General features: G+C 41.8%; 1 long non-coding RNA gene across 1 annotated transcript in view; it reads left to right on the forward strand.

Annotated features, from left to right (window-relative positions):
- The window catches only part of LOC141369996 (uncharacterized), a 59285-nt gene extending 44549 nt beyond the window's left edge, over window positions 1-14736 (forward strand). The window contains exons 2-4 of the long non-coding RNA XR_012373618.1: window positions 13786-13864; window positions 14449-14498; window positions 14626-14736. This is a non-coding gene — a long non-coding RNA (uncharacterized lncRNA). The remainder of the gene's footprint in view (window positions 1-13785; window positions 13865-14448; window positions 14499-14625) is intronic.
- The last annotated feature ends 464 nt before the right edge of the window (window positions 14737-15200 follow it).

A 15200-nucleotide genomic window follows, 5' to 3' on the forward strand; every position in this document is an offset into this window, starting at 1 on the left:
CCATGAATTCTATGTGCTGTATTCCCCTGGTGCTGGAGTTCTGCCGTTCTCATTGATCGGTAAATTTGTTCTTGGCTGGCTATTGTTGCTGATCTTCTGGGGGAGGGGCCTGTCACAGAGGTTCTCAGATGTCTTTGCAGGAGGTGGAATTGCACCCCCCTTGCCGAGGGCAGGCTAAGTAATCTTCTCAGGTTTTCCCTCGGGAGCTTTTTTTCCCTGTAAGCTCTCCGTACAGCTTTGGAGGCCAAGAGTGAAAATGGCGGCCTCCCAATCTCCGGCTGGAGGAGCCAACAACTCGGGGCCCCATTCCTCAGCCCCCAGAGAAAAGCAGTCAATCAATCCCATCTTCCCAGTCTCTGGTCGCACTCCTGCATGTACTTTTAATTGGACTTTAAACTCAGTTGGTTTGGCTCCAGAGGTATAATATGTCTATGCTGTATTTTAAATAAAATCACTCAAGATTTAAAAAATATATCTTCTTTAAAAAATATAGAGCTGACTGAGAATATTTTCAACTGACATTGTTTTCAAAAAGTCTATATTTGTGGAATTTTTTTTGTTAACAGTGTAAAGCCAGATTGAAAACAGACCTCACATAACATAGAAAGGAAACCTGTGGAGTTTTGTGTTCAGTGTAGTTATAGATTTATTTAAGCATCTTTTCAGTTGGAGGTAGATCTCTTGTGTCATTGGTTGCTTGAGTTAGAGACAGAAAGTGATGTGCAGCACCCAAGATGGATGACGGTCACATCTCCTTCCTTTCATTAAAGCCCCAACCTACCCTCATTACCTCAGGCCTTCTCTGCGTCAGCTGTTTAACATAACACAGTAGCACTTGATGCTAGGCTGATCTGGGTCCTGCCAACAGGCATTTGGGAAAGGTGATTAGGACTTAGTGCATGGCTCTTATTCAAAGGGGACTGACCCAGCTATCACATACTGTGAATACCACCCCAACAGAAGCTTGAGAATTGGTTCTGGTTGATTGTCTTTACATGGTGCTGTGACTCATTGCTTAATTTCTTCCTGATGCTTTTGCCATAAAGGTTCTGTAGCCTATAATTTTTATAAAAAATATATCTAATTTATGGTGTTAAAAAAAGGTTTCAGGTAACTAATCACATTTGTAGGACATCAGTCCTAGGATAACAGTTGTACTTACTATCTTTTTTTTTTTTAAACCAGTATAATAGGTTTAGTTTATTTGCTTTTTAAATCAATATCAAATATGTTGAACACCTATTATGTGAGAGGCACATAAATTTAATCCTGTCTGCCTCCCTTCCCCACCCTTCCCCCCAACCCCCTGCCAGCTACTATGTACAGTACTCATTTTGTAAGACTTTCTATTAGCTTGGTCTCCTGTTTTTTCATACTGTATGCAGATCTAACACTTTGGGTTTAGATCCCAGAGCAGCAATAATGCTGACAACATTTCCAATTCTTCGGATTTTTTGCAACATGAGGCAGAGTCTCAGCACATGCTCCCTCCAGTCCACTGCTCTCAGCTCTTATGCACACCATAAACACTGATAACACTGATAACTTGCATCAAATGCCATTGTGGACAGCCATATTCCAGCCACTGTCCCTTCCCTCCCAATTCTATACTCCAACCCAAAGTTTCACTATCTTAGCAGAGGTAAGGTCTCTGAAGACAAATTCTTCTGTCATTATGTCCCCAAGATCCAGAATACTGCCTGGCATGTGTCAAAGGATCAATAACTCCTTGTTGATTCAAGTATGGCACATCCATGAAAATATGCTATTTACCTTTTTTCCTCCCTTTTCATAAGGGTCTTGCTTCTTATCATTGTATTGTAAGTTTGTTAGTAGAAATATCTTTTTAGTTAACTACATTTTGTCTGATTACAAAAATAACATGCATTACTTCTAGATATTTTTGGAAAACAGAAAAAATTAAAAAGAAGTAAATAAAAAACCTCATACCTTAACACTGTCTCCTTTTTTTTTTTTAATTTGGTATCATAATTTCTAGATGGGTTTGGATCCTGTTTTCCACTTGTCATTATATTGGGAATCTTCCTCCTTACCGTGATTTTACATATATATATGTATATATCTATCTATATGTGTTTATCATACATGTATCTATCTATCCATATAAAATATATATAAAACATAAACTATAAAATCTATATAAAATATAGATAGATAGATAGATATAGTCTTGCTTTTTGTTATGAGGGGATGAGAGAAGTATGTGTTATCTTTATTGTGGTGATGGTTTCTTGGGTGGATGTATATATTGAAAATTGCCAAGTTTTAGACTTAAAATATATGCAGTTTAGTTGACTTCAACAATGCCTCAATAAAATTACCAAAAAATGGCATGGGTCGGTCTTTTGAAGCATTCTGAAACACACAAAGAGAAATACCATCAGAAGTGCTATACAGTGACACAAAGAATATTATAATAAAAGCCCCCAACTTATATGTACAGGATTTTCCTTGTGCAGGATGGCTTCGATGATTTACAAGTAGCCTTTGTGGACATGTGCCTTCATGGTGTGCCCCTTTATAGATGTGCTCTGTGGGTGTGTGACCTGTGTAGTCACAGAGGATTCTATGCTTTGTTTAATGCTCTACTGTCATCATCTTAAATTTCTTTTTTTTTTTTTCTGGCTGAAATAACAGAAATTTATTTTCTCACAGTTTGGAGGCTGGAAGTTACAAGTCCTTCTTGGCTTGCAGATGGCTGCCTACATGCTATGTAGCCACATGATCACTCTAGCTTTTTTATGCTTAGTGTTTGCATGGTATATTTTTCCATCCTCTGATTTTAACTTCAGTGTCTTTATCTTTAAAGTGGGTTTCTTGTTACTGTCCCATGGCTGGAAGCAGAAGTTGTCTCCTTCTTACTTTTCTGAACTACTTGGTTCTTTCCTGTAAATGTCTTTTCTTTTTGATCAGCCAGAATTTGATTCTGTGGTTTGCAATCAAGAATCTTGGTGGTACAATACTGCTACTGGGAGCAGACTGTAAGCAACCATTCCTCAAGGGAAGGTGATGGATCCAGCCTTGCTATTTGGGGGCAAAAGTTGGTGAAAATCCCTTTATATTAGGAGATGGTCTTCTGGGCGCTCAGGGCATGAGGTGGTGAAAAGAATCCCTTATTATCACCTGAAATGAATAGTTCATTGAATACAAACTTTAGATAAATAAAATGGCTCTTGGGATTGAGGGATATGAAGGGAGTGGATAATTTAAAGTATTATGGGATGGCCCGACATAGCCAGACCTCACAGGAAGGGAGATAAGAAAGTAAATATCATAGCTTTCCTCTCCAACCTCAGTCTGTTGTGCGGAGGCTCTCCATTTGTCTCATTTGTTGTATTTTGAGTAATTTTGGATTGTATCATGTACCTTATGAATGTCATATTGTAGAGATTTTGAATGTTGTTGTTCATTTCCTCTAATGAGTCATGTTTTCTTCATTCTAGTAAACTTGATTAGATATGAACTCCAAACTCTGCTTTTCTCCAGTTCCACACTCAGCTCGGTTCTAATCTTTTACCTTTAGCTGAGGTACTTTGAGCCTGCTCCTTGCATACATGGCTCAAGAGTCAGCCAGACATGTGGGGATGCAGAATTTGAGTATTCCCTTTCTGGTTCTTTTCCTCCCCAAATTTTTCCTTTATCCAATGACTGCCGTTACCCTGGACTCAGTACTCTGATTCCCTAGGCCAGAAATGGCAGTTTTCCACCCATGCTTGATGCTCTGTATATGCTAACTGAGCCTCCCTTCAGGTTATGAGAGAAGCAGCAAAATGGAGTACTTATTCCATGTAATGTCCTCTCTCATGCATGGACTCCTCACTGGAATCTACTTTCCTTCACTCTCTTGTGCCTCCATGTAACTGCTTCTTGTATATGTTCATATTTCATAATATCTATCTGTGGAGGGCTTATTCCATGTGGATTATGTAGAGGGTTTATTCTACATGGAGCAGGATGTTTACTTGGCTATTACTAGAAGCTCAATCCTTGTTTTAAAATATCTCTTTGGGGGCGCCTTGGTGGCTCAGTTGGTTAAGCGGCTGCCTTTGGCAAGGTCATGATCCCTGGGTCCTGGGATCGAGCCCCACTTCGGGATCCCTGCTCAGCAGAGAGCCTGCTTCTCCCTGCCCCTCTGCTGCCCCCCCTGCTTGTGTTCTCTCTCTCAATCTGTCAAATAAATAAATAAAATCTTTTAAAAAACCATATCTTTGTTTTTTCTCTTCATGTTCTAGAAGGTCCCTCTTCCCACTATTATGGATGCAACGAACCCTTCAAATGCTTTCAGGTTGGTGGTAAAATTGGGGTCCCCGGATGTTACACGTGGAAGGGCATTACAGATTGTTTAGCAGAACCTCTTCATTGCACAGATGAGAAAACTGAGTCTTGAGGAAGCAAGTAATTTACCTACAATGCTGGGGAAGATGAGAGAGAGCGATGTGCGAGAGATACCTGAGTTTGCCAAGGAGAGACACATCTGAAGACTGAAATGTAATTTGTGAAACCGGTGGGGAAGAAACTTTCTTTGGTGCCTCTCTGTAGCAGTGATAAGGGTATTACAGATTCAGAGGCTTGAAATGAGTAAGAGAAAGGATTTCTTTGGAAATCTTGTCTGAAACTGCCATAAATTTTAGAAACATCCACTTGGAAAACATGTCAAACATGTCTTTTCTCAAGCAAGTTGTCACATTTCATCACCATTGCTGGTTTTCTATTTCAGTCTCTGTCTTCTGAAGCAGCTGTGTTCACACTGAAGAGAGGCTCGGGGCTTTAGACAGACGATGACATGTGTTGCCTCAAGTGAGAAGCCTTTACCAAAAGGTTTAAAGGTCCTCTCAGTCTTTGTTTGCTTGTCTGTTTAAGTAAGAATATACAGACTTCTCCCCAATATCCTCCTCCTTCCCTCATCTCTCCTTTCTCTCCCACTCCATCACAACTGACAACGTTTGGAAAAGATGACCTCAGTCGAGTCTCTTACCAGTAGTCACTCCTTATGTCAAAATTGAATCTCGACACCTTATTTATCCAGTCACCTTGGTAGATTGGATGGTTAAAACTTCTTAAATTTACGCTTTCTGGGTTTTTGTTGTTGCTGTGGTTTTGATTCCAGAATCATAAAAGTAAGTTAAGGGAGTAGGGGAAAAACTGAAGCCAAGTCAAGCAAAAACTTGGTGGTTGGGTGTTTGGGTGAGTGCGTGGGATGGGGGGGGGGTGGTTTGAACATAGTAACAAACACGAGTGCCTAGAAGTAGAAGTACATAAAGTATAAAATACTTAGTCCCTAAATTACATACATTTAATGCAATTTGTGGGAGATTGTATCTTAAAATAGAAAGAAATGTGGATTTTATTTATTTTATTTTATTTTTATTATTATTATTATTTTTAAAGATTTTATTTATTTGACAGAGACACAGAGAGAGAGGGAACACAAGCAGGGGGAGTGGGGGAGGGAGAAGCAGGCTTCCTGCTGAGCAGGGAGCCCGATGCGGGGCTCCATCCCAGGGCCCTGGGATCATGACCCGAGCTGAAGGCAGATGCTTAACGACTGAGCCACCCAGGCGCCCCAAGAGATGTGGATTTTAAAAAAGTGACTTCATTTAAATTGGGCAACTTTGTATTTGGAATTATACTCCCCTGCTGGCAGGGGCTAACATGTGAGGGGTAAGATGCTGACCTGCTAGCATTCCTGGGATTTGAGAGCCATTTGTTCATCCCAAAGATCATAGCTTTCAAGATAAGCAGCCAAATAAACACACCCAATTCTTTATTAAACGAGTAAAGAGGGGGTGGATTCGTAGACCTGGAAGGATGCATTTCCTCATACATAAGCACCACAACACAAGACACTATGAAGTCTCTTCCTGTTCTGAGGATGAAGGCCCTCTTAGTAACGTGGTGGGATTTTTTCAGATTCAGCATTTCAGTTGAATGCAGCCTGTTTAGGAGGAATTTACTGCAGGGGTGAGCACCGGATGGGTGCACCTCTGTGTTTGTAGGATGCATGAGCAGTGGAGTGAATATATAACTTACTGTCAGCCCATAATAGCATCTTGTGACTGCTTTCCTGGGTTGGGGTTCATGCCAGTAACCCCACAGGTACAGGTCTTTTATTTGGAGATCAGGAGGTGAAGAAGTAGCAATGGGCCATAAAATGGTTTTCTCTGAAATCAGTTATTAAAAATAAGCTGTTGCCATCACTATCTTTCTCACTTTAAATGGAACTGACACTATGACCAAATAATTGGTGGTAATTGTAGGCCTGGTGTCAGATTTAATAAACCATTCAAACCACAAATCCTCTAAAGATATAGTTAGTTTTCTATCACAAGATAGAACTTTCCATACCCTTTAACACCTGATTACTGCTGTTTGTATTTTTCTTCAATATAATATTTCCTGCTTTTTTAATAAAAGAGCTGTCATTTCTAATAAAAATTGAAAAAAAGAATCGCCCAGGGAAATAACACAATTGATGGGTATCACAGGCTGAGACATGCTGAATAAGTCCACATCTTCAAAAACTTGCAATAAAATTTTGACCCTAAACTGGACCTTGTGTTGAGATTATAACTCACCGTGTGAAGTGAGAGGATTTCTCATTTCTGAGGTTTCTTAGTCTGGTCACCTTGTCTCTGGAAGGCTCCTTCCCTGGAATGAGTAGTGGATTTGCTTGATCTTGGCTGAGTAGAAGGTGAACACCCTTTCTACTCCTTGGGGAACAGAAGCACATTCCTTCTTTTTGGCCCATGTGGTAGAGTGAATTCACAATACACTACACCTTTTTGTGTTAGAATTATGTACATCCATGCCCTTTATCATGTGACTTTGTAGTCTCTTCCATTAAAGTGGGGAGAGTGTATTTCCCTATTGATGCTGGGACTGGTCATACAACTTTGTGACTTGCTTTGGTGAATGGAATATCTGTGGACGTGGCAGAGTATGCTTGTTTAAAGCCAGGGCCTCAAGAGGCATCATGTATTTCAGCTTATGCACTTGCACTGATGATATTGTACACGAGAAAAACATGCGCCATATAGCCTCTGGTCCAAGGAGGATGAGAAACTCATGGAGCAGACCTCACCCTGACTGATCTGCAGTCTGAAGCAGAGCTACTCCAGCTGAACTGTAGGGAGCCAGGAAAGTAAATGCTTGTTGCTATAAGCTCTTGGGTTTTGGGGTGCTTTGTTATACAGCATTATTGTGGCAATAGCTGACAGCTACAGATCTCAAGCAAGATATGAAGTGAGCCTGTGACCTAAGTGTGGCCGATCAACTGCTTTTGAATGAGCCCTTAGAACTTGAAGGAGAGGCAGAAAGTGGGGTGTGGGTGGTGTGTGTCAGACAAAGACATTATTCCTGGTGGCCGTGACTAGGTTAGTCAGGCAGCATGGCAGGGAGTGTCTGGGGTGGCAAAGCTTGATGAGCCCTGGTCAATGGTTGGGGCCAACAAGTGCTGCTGGTGGGTCCTGAGTGGATTGTTCCTATGGCAGGGTTCTCACTATAGCTCACTGCCCTTAGTGTTCACCCTAGTCTTGTTTACCAGGCCTTCTGTGACTCTCAGTCACTCAATATCCTTTGGGTAAATTCTCTTTCTGCTTAGGTTTGCAGGGATAGGATACATATTTGCAACCAAGAACCCTGACTAGCACTCCATGGATTGGGAAGGAACTTGGTTTTCCCATGATTATATCCCCTTTGCTTGGCTTTCTAATATATGTAACGTGGTCCTGGATTGTCTCCTGTAATCCTCCACACATCTCTCTACACAGTATAGCATGTGGTTCGGAGCTATCACTTCACACTACGGGGTTTGCTGTCTGTGTTTGCAACTGACTATCTTGCTGGGCAAGCCATTTAACCTCTCCGTGGTTAGATCCTAGTGATCAAAATGATACTACAAACAGTTTGTGTGCAGCTTATAGGCACTTAAAATAATATCTGTTCCATGAGAAGTTGCCAGCAAGTACTAGCTGCAAGTAGTAGTATGATGTAGTTGAGATGATGATGATGATGAGATGCTGCTGCTGCTAATGTTAGTATTACTGTGTGAGAGCACAATTATCTGTGACTCTCATCCTAAGTCACACAGATGTAAATGGTAGAGTTGGGATCTATTCTGTTTTCCTGGCTTTCCATAGTTCCAAAGCTTTATGACTTAATGCAGTAGTTCTAAACCTTTTGTCCTGCCTGGCTCATATGTCTACAGCACTCCAACGGCCATGTCTAGAGTTTGAAGATGTCTTTCTGTACTGTATTGGGGTGGTAGTGTTCAAACCCATTTCCATTTTGGATGGGTTTAGTAGCTCATACCTTACCACTGTTCCTCTCTATTTAGATCCCTACATTTCTCCTTTCCTACATCCTTATCTGAGAATTTCTGCAGAGTGATCAACTACTTCTGATGGAAGTTTGTGTGTTATATCTCCTAGGGTTTGGGTGGGGAGAAGACTGAAAATGACTATTAGATAATCCAGTTGGTCCTACATGGTGGTGTTTGGATGGTGGTAGTGGAAGGTGTATCTTGAGCAAACATCCAGGAAGATGCAGCCATGGAACCAGGAGGCAGCAGAGGAAAGACCTGGAGGGGGCACCAGCATTTTGGGATAGAAGAGTCAGAGAAATCTTCACTTCTTTATCTTTTTTTTTTTTAGAGAGATAGAGAGAGAGTATGCATGCATGTGGGCAGGGGAGGGGTAGAGGGAGAGGGAGAGGGAGAGAGGATCTTAAGCAGGCTCCAAACCCAGCATGTAACCGAATTCAGGACTTGATCTCACAACCCTGAGATCATAACCTGAGCCTAAATCAAGAGTTGGAGGCTTAACTGACTGAGCCACCCTGGTGCCTCTTCACTTCTTTTCCCTAAAACTCTCCCTGGTTCAAGAATGTTGCTGGTACCAAAGCAATAACAGATACCATAACAGATTTGAAGCTTAGCCCCAAATTCCAGGTGTGTGAAGTATCACTTTATATTGTGTAATTCAGTCATTCTTCCTCTGCTAGGTAATTAATACTCAACCATTCTGAGAATTCCCCCTTTACACTGCCCCCCACCCCTGGCCTCTGCCTCATGGATTTGGTTCAGTGTTTCAGGTCTTACTCAGTGCCATGTTTGGGACATAAGGAGAATTTGGGGGACCTCTAATGGTTGGCCATCTGCCTCTAAGCTGAGACATCCTATGCCTTTGTCCTCATGATCCTTTCAAGTGTTGGGACACTGTTGCTTCCTGAATATGCTGGGGCTGTGAAAACCTTTGTGAGTACAGGGTCCGTACATAGGGTGTCATGTACCCACAGCACTTCTTAGCATGTTGCTTCCTCCCTGGCTGCAATGCCAGGAAGTGGGAGTCTGGATCCCTGCTGATTTAGCAAACAGCTCTCTCTTTCACTCTTCTTGAATTTCAGGGAGTCCTTTTCTAGTCTGGGGGGAGTCTTCTCCCTCCATGTTTTGTTGTTTTTGTTTTTTATTCTTTTATGTTTCTGCTACACACACCTTTCTGACACCCCATCTCTGCTCTTCTACTTTCCTTCCTACTTCTTCTGGGAACTTGTGGAATTCTCCAGGGATAATTTATTTTTTGAACTACATACCTTCCTTGGGCCATTGAGCAGAGCTCTGCTACTAGCTTGAATAAAGGGAAGAGGAACTATGAGGAATTCTCTATATTCATTGATTAATATATCCAAAGATTTTCTAACAGCATGAACAAAATCGAATGCAACACTCTGCAGTTTAGTGTGAATCAGCTCTATCACTGCCAGTCAGTTTCTGGACAAGTCACTTTGCTATTCTGTGCCTCAGTTTCCTCATTTGCAAATAGTACTCCAACTCCCCAAGCTCAAGTCACTGTTATGAGGATGAATGGATTAAGAGATATAAAGTATTTTGAGAAAAGAAAAAAAATGCTACTACAGATATCTGGAATTAGTAAATGAAACCCTCAGGACTCAGATGAATGCTGGAATATTTTGTATTGGCTGTAGTATTTTGATGTTGAATTTGTGGAAAAATATAATCACTGAGGAGAGGGTGAGGGAAGTGAAGAAGGAAAACAAAACCTCATACGAAAAGATAATAATGATGTTTCTCATCTCAGAATCATATCCAAATTGCCTGTTTTCCTCCCATCAAACAATTGATGGGCAATGAGATTGTGCTTATTTGCAGTTAAAGCTATTGCAATGTTAACAATTAAACGTACATGTGGAACAGGATAATGGAGCAGTCCCGTTTTATCACCAGTGTTAGCCGTTTTCTCCACAGGGCACAAAGAGCATGTGGGAGAGCACTGAGCTCTGCATGATTTGCATGTAAAATGTGTCCTCTTTGTAGCCTGGAAGTGCCTCAGTGGGGTCAGAAGGCTGTGTTGGGTCACAGTGGGTCTCCTTGTCATTGCAGTCACTCACTGATAATTGCTCAGCCTTGCTTCACTCCTCTCCTCCTCATTTCTTTGATTCTATGAAGAAATTACTGACCCGGAAGAGTCATTCATGGCTGTTATCAGGCTCAGGGTGAGGGAGTTTTCCACCTTTATAGCCCCTGGGTTCAGAGATTTCTCCACCAGTGACCTTGAGACCATAGTCTTTCAGTTTAGAGACTAATAATGACCACAAATGCAGCAACAATAATGAAGTGAAAGTATAGCAGATACTATTGATGCCCTGCCTCTACCCCTCATCTTACTTGGGATCATCAACTTCTATGGGACACAGTGGCTTCTTACTTGTAGCACCTATTTCTCTTTTGCTGTGCCTGAAAACTTGCTTTGGTGCTGCTCAAATTTGCTTCAGCTCTGTAGGTCAACCTGGAAATATGTGTGTGATAGATTCATTCTCAAACAATGGAACGTCTCAAACAATAGGGGACAAGTCAGTGGCTTGATGCCTGCCCCCCTGCCCCCGAGCCTCCCATCTTTTAGTGTAGTGGTTCTCAAAGTGTGGCCCCTGGACTAACAATATCAGTATCATCTGGGAACTTGTTAGAAATGCAAATTCTTGGACCCCATCCCAAACCTACGGAATGGGAAACTCTGAGAATGGAGCTCAGCAATCTGTATTAACAAGTCCTCCAGGAGATTTTTCTGTGTCCTCAAGTCTGAGAACCACCGCTTTAATGGGATAATTCTGAGCTGGCTTTCCCACATTTTCTCAGTCTACTTTTTTTTTTTTTAAGATTTTATTTATTTATTTGAGAGAGAGCAAATGAGAATGAGTGGGGGGAGGGGCAGAGGGAGAAGCAGGCTCTCCACTGAGCAGGGAGCCCGATGTTGGGCTCAATCCCAAGACCTTGGGATCATGACCTGAGCCGAAGGCAGAAGCTTAACCAACTGAGCCACCCAGGTGCCCCTCTCAGACAGCCTAGATGGGCTTGAGCCACTAATACATCCTTTATTGACCCTTCTCGCTTCCCTGTCTTGCTTTGCCCACCTCCTTATTTGTACTTCTGAGGATCACCTCCCAAATAAACTACTGCATCCAAACCCTTTTCTCAGGGTTTGTTTTAGGGACGTACAATTTCAGGATAAAAACCACCATCTGTCGAATATCTACCATGTTATAAAGTACTATGTGTTAGGTGCTTTATATGTATATATATAGTCTCTTTTAATCCTCACAGATGAGGAAGCCAAGACCCAGCAAAATGAGTTCAGTTGTCTAGAGTCATTGCTTGTGTGTGCTAGTCATCACTTGTTTACATCTCTGTCTGTCTGACTACAAAGCACACACACACTGAGGACTGCAAAGCCAAAAATTCATATAGATACTGGGTTAAGAGCATGAGATTTGGAGTCAAATATTTGTGTGTTTAAAAGCCAGTGTACCAAAAAAAAAAAAAAAGAAAGAAAAAAAAAAGCCAGTCTACCATGTCAGTTACGTAACCTTGGAGAATTTTCTTCACCTCTCTGAACCTTAGTTTTTTCTTCTGTGCAAAGGTAATCATGGCCACCTCATGATATTGCTCACCATAGCATTATTTACACAGGACACTGCGGTGGCTAAATATGGTTTCATTTGATCCTTACCCCATCTTGGGATAGGTGTCCTATTCATTTTTTAAAATTTTATTATTTTATTTTTTGGGGGGAAGATTTTATTTATTTGAGAGAGGGCATGAGTGGGGAGAGGGGGGCAGAGGTAGAGGGAGAGTGAGAAGCAGACTTCCCGCTGAGCAGGGAGCCTGAACCTGACACCAGGCTGGATCCCAGGACCCCGAGGTCATGACCTGAGCCTAAGACAGATGCTTAACCAACTGAGCTAACCCGATGTCCCTTTGTTTTATTTTATTTTATTTATTTTTTTAAAGATTTTATTCATTTATTTTGAGGGTGAGAGAGTGAGGGGAGGAGCAGAGGGAGAGGGACAAGCAGACTCCAGGCTGAGCACAGAGCCTGATGTGGGGCTGGCTCTATCTCACCACCCGGAGATTGTGACCTGAGCTGAAACCAAGAGTCATTGCTTAACCGACTGAACCACCCAGGTGCCCCTCATCTTCATTTTATTTATTTATTTATTTATTTATTTATTAAAAGATTTTATTTATTTATTTGATGGAGAGAGAGAGAGAGAGAGAAAGATAGTGAGAGCAGGAACACAAGCAGGGGGAGCGGGAGCAGGAGAAGCAGGCTTCCCACCGAGCAGGGAGCCCGATGTGGGACTTGATCCCAGGACCCTGGGATCATGACCTGAGCCGAAGGCAGACGCTTAATGACTGAGCCACCCAGGGGCCCCCCCATCTTCGTTTTGAAGAGAAAGAAAGTTAGTAGCCTGCATTTGCTTTCCCAACTCTCTTCTACTAGGTCCTAAAAACCTCAAACACTTCTTGCTCAGTACAAATGTTAGTGTGTAGAAACTTAACTTTTACATTTCTTCAGGAATATTCTGGTGAGATGAGCATTGCTTTCTTGCCACTCGGAGAAAAATTGTACTTAGGAGCATCATGCAAATTTAACAGGTAGTAGGCAGGAGCACCCTTAGTACTGTCATTTATACCAGCAGAACCATGAGCCCAGGCCAGAGAGACAGGAGCTTGGAGCTGGAGGGGACCTTCAAGATAACCTAGCCTAACTGCCTGATTTTATGGATAAGGAAGACGTGGAAGAGCTAAGGAATTTGTCCAAGGTGATATTCCAATTTAATGGGGCTCAGAGCAATTCCCAGCGAAACTAATGGGCAGGTACAACAGGACAGTACCGGACTCTTTTTATCCTGGCTTGTATCTAGGTCATGAGACCTGTCTCTGCTATGTTAGTGACAGCTACAGAAAATCCCAACACATCAAAAAAGCATACTTTTATTGCTGCAAAACTGTTTACTACACTCATTCCCACCTCCAAAAATCATCCCATTCAGGAGGGCCAAAGAACCCCGTCAATGTGGGCCTCAGTCCCTCCTGGTATAAATAACATACCCTGAAACCGATTCCTTCCCTGGGCACCCAGAAGTCCTTTCCCTCAAAAACCAATGAGGTTGTGGCTTCCGGTTACCTTTTCCCAGCTTACTCAAGGATTTGGTTAGAATTTCCCCAGAATTACTCCAGAATTTCCCCAAATTGAAGAGAAGAAAGTGACCTGAAGCGCACAGCAGAGTCCTGTCTCCCATTGTTCTGCTCAGAGCCTTTTGAACGGATGTCCGATGTCCGGGTGTGGCTGAAGAGTGCCTGGTTCCCAGAAGTGCCACACTGCACACTGATGGGTGATCCTTAGAGCAGTCATAGCAGAGGTGTGCTGGTTTCTTGCAAAGACTGACCATGTATTTCCCTTCTTTCAGGCCCGCAGGATCGTGGGATAGAGAGGCACCCACGTCTACAGGACACAGCAGAGACTTAACCTACCCGCCCATGCAAAGTGTCAGTTGAGCTTAATCCAACTCTAATTACCTTCCTCACTCCCTTTTGGGCCTTGAACAATAAGAAAGTTTCCAAAATGTTCCCAAGGCCAGGTTTACTTCAGTTGGGTTGTTAAAACATAATTAATTTGTTCTAAAGCAGGGTATTTGTTGGGACTACAGCATTGTAATTATTAATTTAGTTATGTGTTGAGTTATGTTATAAAATATACTGAAAATGTGGAGACAGTGAAAATATCTATATTTGAACAAAGTTACTGAAATTTGAAATATATTTCTACTAACAAAAAATAAAAATAGAGTATTTCTGTATATAAGTCAATATATATCAAGTATTATATATAGCATCAGAAATCTCACTGGAGAGAAAGGTTAAGGAGCTGTAAGGATGCATTTTAGGATAGCAGATAGGGGGATGGGGTTGATCACAGTATCAAATATTATTAAATGCAAACAAAATAAGAACCATTGATGGCTTCACCACTTATAAATTTGACCAATCCTTTTAAAATCCATTTCTATTTCCTGCCTGCACCTCCTCCTGGGGGTAATGAATTCTGCAAATTTATTACCTGCTGTGTGAAGCAATACTCTCATCAAGCACACTGGGAAACCGGCTCTTCCAGCTAAGGAAGGTGAGTGAACTCTCTGCCAGTTATTTCTGCTTATTAAGTGTGGCGGGGCCATTTGTGAGGTGGAGGGATTTTCTGACAAATTGTGTCATTGTGATGCATCATTTTCATAAATTATGTTACTATGCAGATTTTGGAAGCCTGAGCAGTTGGTATAATTTTATCTTATGGACACCAATTGTATTTACATCTTTGAAGTGACTGCTGGAGAGCGTGGATAAAATTGATGGCACCGTTGCTGGTCAGCAGGGCTTCATAGTATGCAATTTCGTATTAGTTTCATTTCTGACCCGAGTTTGTGTCTTTCTTTCCTTTTTTTTCCCTTTCTTAACTACTTTGAATCTATGTTATCTTGCTATTTGTGAGACGCAATAAAGCCTTTTTGAACATGAGGTGAGGAACTAACAAAGCAGAACCAGGCAGAGGTAGACAGACACACACAGACGGAAGGAAGCAGGGACATGGAGAAGAGCCCAGGAGAAGTCACTGAGGGACAGAGACAGGGCCAGAGAGGGATGCAGGGCACGAGACTTGAATAGCACAGGGACTCACACAGTTCCTATCAATACTCACCTCATAAATGCAGCATTCTTTGTTGACCATTCCAAAGTTTCATTTTTCAGTAAATCGATCTCTGAATAATGGCCAGAAGCGATAAAATACATCAATTACTCAACCAAATGACAAAGCCCATCGATAGTCCTG

This window comes from Callorhinus ursinus, unplaced genomic scaffold (genome assembly GCF_003265705.2).
Source record: "Callorhinus ursinus isolate GAN/ISIS: 27379988/994484 unplaced genomic scaffold, GSC_fseal_2.0 scaffold25, whole genome shotgun sequence".
In the NCBI taxonomy this organism is placed as follows: Eukaryota; Metazoa; Chordata; class Mammalia; order Carnivora; family Otariidae; genus Callorhinus; species Callorhinus ursinus.